The sequence below is a fragment of the Hordeum vulgare genome, chromosome 4H (genome assembly GCF_904849725.1).
Source record: "Hordeum vulgare subsp. vulgare chromosome 4H, MorexV3_pseudomolecules_assembly, whole genome shotgun sequence".
NCBI lineage: Eukaryota > Viridiplantae > Streptophyta > Magnoliopsida > Poales > Poaceae > Hordeum > Hordeum vulgare.
The window spans coordinates 55,255,210-55,263,493 of NC_058521.1; positions in this window are offsets into that span (position 1 = coordinate 55,255,210).

Consider the following 8,284-nt stretch of genomic DNA (forward strand, 5'->3'; position numbering starts at 1 on the left):
TATAGGTATACCGACGATCGAATCTCGGGCAAGTTCTATACCGATGGACAAAGGGAATCGTATACATGATTAATTGAATCCTTGACATCGTGGTTCATCCGATGAGATCATCGTGGAGCAAGTGGGAGCCACCATGGGTATCCAGACCCCGCTGATGGTTATTGGCCGGAGAGGCGTCTCGGTCATGTCTGCCTGTTTCCCGAACCCGTAGGGTCTACACACTTAAGGTTCGATGACGCTAGGGTTATAGGGAATTGTTATATGAGGTTACCAAAAGTTGTTTGGAGTCCCGGATGAGATCCCGGACGTCATGAGGAGCTCCGAAATTGTCCGGAGGTAAAGATTGATATATAGGACGGATGGTTTCGGATACCGGAAGTGTTTCGGGGATCACCGGTAACGTACCGGGACCACCAGGACCACCGGAGGTGGCCCCGGGGGTCCACCGAAAGGGGGCAACGACCCCGGGAGTTAAGGTGGGCCAAGTGGGGAAGGGAACCAGCCCCTCGGTGGGCTGGTGCGCCTCCCCACTCAGCCCAATGCGTGGGGGAGAGAAAAGGGGGGCAAACCCTAAGCCAGGTGGGCTTAAGGCCCACCAGGTGGTGCGCCACCCCCTCCCCACCCTAGCCGCCGCCCCCCTTTCCCATATGGTGGCTGCCGGCCCCTAGGGAGGGAACCCTAGGGGTGGCACAGCCCCTCCCCTTCCTCCTATAAATAGAGAGGGGTTTTGGCCCTTGGGAGACACACTTTTGCCTCTTCTTCGGTGCAGCCCTGCCCTACTTCCTCTTCCTCTCTGCCGGTGCTTGGCGAAGCCCTGCCGGGAGACCTCGTCTCTCCATCGACACCACGCCGTCGTGTTGCTGGAGTTCTTCCCCAACCTCTCCCTCCTCCTTGCTGGATCAAGGTGCGGGAGACGTCACCGGGCTGCACGTGTGTTGAACACAGAGGTGCCGTAGTTCGGCACTAGATCGGAATCACACCGCGATCCGAATCGCTGCGAGTACGACTCCATCAACCGCGTTCTAGTAACGCTTCCTCTTAGCGATCTTCAAAGGTATGAAGATGCTCTTACCCCTCTCTCGTTGCTGGTCTCTCCATAGGAAGATCTGAATATGCGTAGGAAAATTTCGAATTTATGCTACGTTACCCAACACTTTGTTCCAAATGTCTGCTAACATAATCATTAAAACTCCGTTGTTTGGCAACAAAGTTGTCAAATTAATCAAAGCATAAGCTACCAGGTTTGTGAAAAGGAATATCACTCTCATCAAACCTACGCAGAGAATTTACTTCTACTACCTATATCGGGTTATCGAGACCATGGATCTCTTCGATAGGTGGTAGACTTTTGACATCTTCAGGTCTAATGCCTTTCTCTTGCATATATTTCTTGGCTTCTTGCATATCTTCGGGACTAAGGACTAGAATAACTCTTATCTTAGGAGTTGGCTTAGGAGGTGGTTCGGGAATAGTCCAAGCATTATCGTTGATCAAGATGTTATTCAACATAATCTCAGCTTGTTCTACGGTTCGTTCCCTAAAAACACTACCGGCGCACCTATCTAGGTGGTCTCTAGAAGCATCGGTAAGTCCGTTATAGAAGATATCAAGTATCTCGTTCTTCTTAAGAGGGTGATCAGGCAAAGCATTCTGTAGCTGGATGAGCCTCCCCCAAGCTTTTGGGAGACTCTCTTCTTTGAGTTGAGCAAAGTTGTATATTTCCTGCAAGGCAGCTTGCTTCTTATGGGCAGGGAAATATTTCTCACAAAAGTAATTGACCATATCCTGGGGACTACTCACACATCCAGGAGAAAGAGAAGTGAACCAGGCTTTAGCGTCAGCCTTTAGAGAGAAAGGAAACAGCTTAAGGATATAGTAGTAGCGGATCTTCTCCTCACTAGTGAAAAGGGTGGCTATATCGTGTAGTTTGGTAAGATGGGCTACGACCGTCTCAGACTCATAACCGTGGAAAGGATCAGATTCGACTAGACAGATTATCTCAGGATCGACAGAGAATTCATAATCCTTATCGGTGATAAAGATAGGTGAAGTGGCAAACTTCGGGTCGTATTTCATCCTAGCTTTCTGAGATTTTTCCTTCCACTTGAGAAGTAATTTATCAGTGTCATAGGCATCCTTACACGCAAGAAAATCCTGAGCTATCTCTCCTTCCATAACATAACCCTCAGGTATATCAGGCAATTCATATCTAGGAGAGCTAGATCTAGCAGGAGCAAAAGCAGGTTCTATCTCAATAGTATCGGCAGTTTCAGAAGCATCACGAGCATTGGCAGTAACTCTAGCAATATGAGCATCAAGGAATACCCCTAGAGGCACATCAGGCAAAGTAGTATCTCTAGCAGTATCAAGCATAGCATCATCAAGCAAAATAGCATATCTAGCATCATCAGGCAAAGCAGTATCAAGCATAGCATCTCTAGCAGTATTAGGCATAGCATCTCTAGCAGTATCAGGCATAGCATCTCTAGCAGTATCAGGCATAGTAGCATCATAAGCATCATCAAGCACAGGCGACATATCAAGATTTCTAGCAGGAGGTGGTGTCGCAAACTTACTCATAACTGAAGGTGAATCAAGTGCAGAGCTAGATGGCAGTTCCTTACCTCCCCTCGTAGTTGAGGGCAAGACTTTGGTTTTTGGATCTTTCAGATTCTTCATAGTGATCAATAGATATAAATCCCAAGTGACTCAGAGAATATAGCTATCCTTCCCCGGCAACGGCGCCAGAAAAGTGCTGCTAGCAGTCCCCGGAAAGGACACTAGAAAAATGTTGTTGACGTGTTCCTGACTTGATGCCTCCACGGCAACAGAGCCAGAACTGCTCCCAGTTGCTCAACAATTAGCAATTGTCTTGCAATGGCCCACCAGCGCATGGGTTCACGACAGTTTTTCACGGTAGAGTATTCAACCCAAATTTGTTGGTTCGCCTGACGGGAAGTGAAAGAATATTCTCAAGTATTAGTAGTTGAATGTGTCAGATTCAACCACACCTGAAAGATTAGTATCTGCAAGCAAAGTATCAGCAACAAAGTAGTATGATAACAACGGTGTCAGAAACGGTCTGTTGACAAGGCAGTCTATTCCTAACTGTCGTATCAATGGCGCCAGAAGTTGCCCGTGGACGGGAAATATTCTTTCCCTTCAACGTCCAGAGAAAAAGTATTGTAGCAGGTAGCAGCAGCGTAACGAGTAAGAACAGTGGCAAGGAACAACATTAGTGACAGAAGTAGCAAGTAGCAACAGTGGTAACAGCAGTGGAGCAAAGCAAGTAACAGCAGCAGAGCGAAACAAGTAACAGGAGCAGAGCAAAACAAGTTACAGCAGCAGAGCAAAACAAGTAACAGCAGCAGTGGGACAAAGTCATAGGCAATGGGTTAGTGATTCGTTTGGATGACATTCATCATGCAACAGTTATAACACGGAGAGATATGTGGCTAGCTCCCGTTCGTCAATGTGATGTAGGCATGCATTCCGTTTGTCGTCATACGTGCTTAGGCAAAAGAACTTGCATGACATCTATTGTCCATCCCTCCCATGGCAGCGGGGTCCAAAAGGATACTACTGGATATTAAGGTTCTCCTTTTAATAAAGAACCGGAACAACGCATTAGCACTTGGGGAACACATGAACTCCTCAAACTATGGTCATCACCGGGAGTGGTTCCGGTGCGTCATAACACATAGTAGGTAACTACAACTTGCAAGATCGGATCTAAAACACACATATATTGGTGACAACATAATAATTTCAGATCTGAAATCATGGCACTCGGGCCCTAGTGGCAAGCATTAAGCATGGCAAAGTAGTAGCAACATCAATCTCAGAACATAGTGGATACTAGGGATCAATCCCCGTCAAAACTAACTCGATTACATGACAGATCTCATCCTACTCATCACCGCCCAGCGAGCCTACAAATAGATTACTCACGAACGATGAAGAGCTTCATGGAATTGGAGAGGGAAGAAGGTTGATGATGACGATGGCGACGATTTCCCCTCTCCGGAGCCCAAAACGGACTCCAGATCTGCCCTCGAGATGAAGAACACGATGTGGTGGTGCCTCCATATCGCAAACGCGATGAAATCTTCTCTTTTTTTCTGGAAAGTGAACTTATAGAGCTGAGTTTGGGGGCTGCAGAGCCATGTGGGCCCCACAAGCTTGGTTGCCGCGGCCAGGGGGGCCGCGGCAACAGGGCTTGTGGCCCACTGGCCCATCCCCTCGGGTGGATCTTTGTGCAGGTATTTTTCCTATTTTCCAGAAATATTCTCCGTAAATTTTTAGGACGTTTTGAGAACTTTCATTTCTACACAAAAACAACACCATGGCAATTCTGCTGAAAATAACGTCAGTCCGGGTTAGTTCCATTCAAATCATGCAAATTAGAGTCCAAAACAAGGGCAAAAGAGTTTGGAAAAGTAGATACGATGGAGACGTATCAGAGTCCAAATGGAATAAAACCTGCGGGATGATTTTTTCCATAACAGAAGATACGCACAGGAGTTGAGAACCAAGGCAGGAGGTCTCGTGGGAGGTCACGAGCCCCCTAGGCGCGCCCTAGGGGGGCGCGCCTAGCAGGCTCGTGGGCCCCCCTTGCCTCCTTTGCCCTACCTCTTTCGCCTATAAATTCCCAAAAATCATGAAACCTCCAGAGAGAGCCATGAAAATACTTTTCCGCCGCCGCAAGCTTCTGTCTCCGCGAGATCCCATCTGGGGATCATTTTGGTGCCCTGTCGGAGGAGGATTCGGACTCGGAGGGCTTCTTCATCAACACCATTGCCTCTCCGGTGATGCGTGAGTAGTTCACCACATACCTTCGGGTCCATAGCTACTAGCTAGATGGCTTCTTCTCTCTCTTGGATCTAGAATACAAAGTTCTCCATGATCTTCATGGATATATATCTGATGTAACTTTCTTTTGCGGTGTGTGTCGAGATCCAATGAATTTTGGATTTATGATCAGATTATCTAAGAATATTATTTGAGTCTCCTCTGATTTCTTATATGCATGATTTCGTATCCTTGTAATTCTCTTCGAGTTATGGGTTTCGTTTGGACAACTTGATCTATAATTCTTGCAATGGGAGAAGTGCTTGGTTTGGGGTTCATACCGTGCGGTGTCCTCACCTAGTGATAGAAGGGGTAGCGAGGCACGCATCGTGTTGTTGCCATCAAGGGTAAAAAGATGGGGTTTATATCATATTGCATGAATTTATCCCTCTACATCATGTCATCTTGCTTAAGGCGTTACTCTGTTTGTTATGAACTTAATACACTAGATGCATGCTGGACAGCGGTCGATGTGTGGAGTAATAGTAGTAGATGCACACAGTATCTGTCTACTTGTCTCGGACGTGATGCCTATATGTATGATCATTGCCTTAGATATCATCATGACTTTGCGCGATTCTATCAATTGCTCGACAGTAATTCGTTCACCCGCCGTAATACTTTCTATCATGAGAGAAGCCTCTAGTGAACACTATGGTCCCCGGCTCTATTTTACACATTCAATATTCAGATCTACATACAAAAATTCCAAAAATACCTTGCTGCACTTGTACTTATTTACCTTATATCACTATCAGATGTCACTTTGCAAGTAATCGTGAAGGGATTGACAACCCCTTTATCGCGTTGGGTGCAAGTTTGTTTGTTTTTGCGCACGTGCATTGGTGCCTCATATTGATACTCCTACTGGACTAATACCTTCGTTCTCAAACTCAGGGTAATACTTATCTCTACTTTGCTGCATCACCCTTTCCTCTTCAAGGGAAAAACCAACGCAAGATCGAGAAGTAGCAATGATGCCCATTGGACCCGGCATCTTCATCTTGAGGTAGGCATAGTGGGGGATGACCATGAATTTGGCCATAGCCGGCCTGTCCAACAGTGTGTGATATGGGCTGTTGAGATCCACCACCACGAAACCATATTGACTCTCGACGGAAGTGCTCGTTGTCACCGAAAAGGACGTCCAGCTGGATTTTGCCGATCGCCGACCGGGACTGTCCCGGCACAATGCCGTGGAAGACAGTGCTGGTCGGTTGGTGGTCCTTCTCCTTGAGCCCAATTTTGAGCAAGGTGTCGAGGTAGAGGATGTTAATGCTGCTGCCGCCGTCAACAAACACCCGGGAGAACCGGCAGGTGAGCCTTTGGGAGGCGAAAGTGGGGTCAAGGACGAGCGCGTATGAGCCAGGATTTGGCATCACCGCAAGATGGTCAACCCGGCTCCATGTAATTTGTTTTTCAGACCAATGCATGTAATGGGGAACCAGGAGGACCGTGGCGTTCACCTCACACTGGCGTTTTCGCTGGATATTCTTGTCATCACCCTCGCAGGTGAAGACAATGTATGTTCCGTCTTGATGGGGGTAGTGGTCGTGGAGACGGCCGTTGTTGGGAGGCGGCGGCGGTGGAGCCGGAGCCGCCCCAGGAGCCCGATCATGAGGCGCCTGCTACGGCAACAGACAACAGCGCTAGAGATTGACACGTTGACGGAGACTGGGCTTGCGTTGGTTTTTCCCTTGAAGAGGAAAGGGTGATACAGCACAGGACCAGTAAGTATTTCCCTCAGTTTGAGAACCAAGGTATCAATCCAGTAGGAGAATCTCTTCAAGTCCATAGTACCTGCACAAACACAAAAGAGCTTGCACCCAACGCTAAAAGGGGTTGTCAATCCCTTCAAGTTTGATTGCAAAGTGAGATCTGAAGACGAAAAGTGCAACAAAGTAAAAGTGTAAGGCTGAAAATATGATGTGAAGTAGACCCGGGGGCCATAGTGTTCACTAGAGGCTTCTCTCAAAATAGCAAATAATACGGTGGGTGAACAAATTACTGTCGAGCAATTGATAGAACCGCGCAAATTCATGACGATATCTAAGGCAATTATCGTACATATAGGCATCACGTCCGAGACAAGTAGACCGATACTTTCTGCATCTACTACTATTACTCCACACATCGACCTCTATCCACCATGCATCTAGTGTATTGAGTTCATGACGAATAGAGTAATGCTTTAAGCAAGATGACATGATGTAGAGGTATAAACTCAAACCAATGATGAAAACCCCATCTTTTTACCCTTTATGGCAACAACACAATACGTGCCTCGCTACCCCTTCTGTCACTGGGTGAGGTCACCGCACGGTATGAACCCAAAACCAAGAACTTCTCCCATTGCAAGAATAATAGATCAAGCTGGCCAAACAAAACCCACAACTCGAAGAGAATTACAAGGATGTGAAATCATGCATAAGAGAGATCAGAAGAAACTCAAATAAGATTCATAGATAATCTGATCATAAATCCACAATTCATCGGATCTCGACAAACACACCACAAAAGAAATTACATCGGATAGATCTCCATGAAGATCATGGAGTACTTTGTATTGAAGATCCAAGAGAGAGAAGAATCCATCTAGCTACTAGCTATGGCACCGTAGGTCTGTGGTGAACTACTCATGCATCATCGGAGAGGTCATGGTGTTAATGATGAAGCCCTCTGTATCCGAATCCCCCTCCAGCAGGGCACCAGAACGTGCCCCAGATGGGATCTTGTGGTGGAAAAGTACTTTCGATGATCTCCTGATTTTTTCTTGGACTTTAGGGAATATATAGGCGAAAGACCTAGGGCAGAGGTGGCCCAGGTAGCCCACAAGCCTGGGAGGCGAGCCCCTGGCCGCGGCTAGGGGGCTTCTGGGGTCCCTGGTGCCCCCCTGCCTTGGTTCTCAAGTTTCCCGATCTTCTTCCGTTTCGGAAAAAATCTTTTTGGAGGTTTCATTCCGTTTGGACTCCATTTAAAATCCTCTTCTGAAAGGGGTCAAAAACACGGAAAAAAAACAGGAACTGGCACTTGGCACTGAGTTAGGCATACAAAACATCCAAAGTTTGACAGGATAAAAGCATGAAACCATCAAAAATTATAGATACGTTGGAGACGTATCAAGCATCCCCAAGCTTAACTCTTGCTCGTCCTCGAGTAGGGAAGTGATAAAGACTGAATTTTTGATGTGGAATGCTACCTAGCATAGTTGACCTTTGCAACTTCTTTCGTGTGACATGAATGTTCAGATCCTAAAGATTCAAAATAATAGTTTGATATTGACATGAAAGCAATAACACTTCAAGCAAACTAGCAAGGTAATCATGAACTTTCGAAATAACAAGGCCAAAGAAAGTTATCCCTACAAAATCATGTAGTCTGGCTATGCTCCATCATCCCCACACAACTAAATTAAATCATGCACAACCCCGGT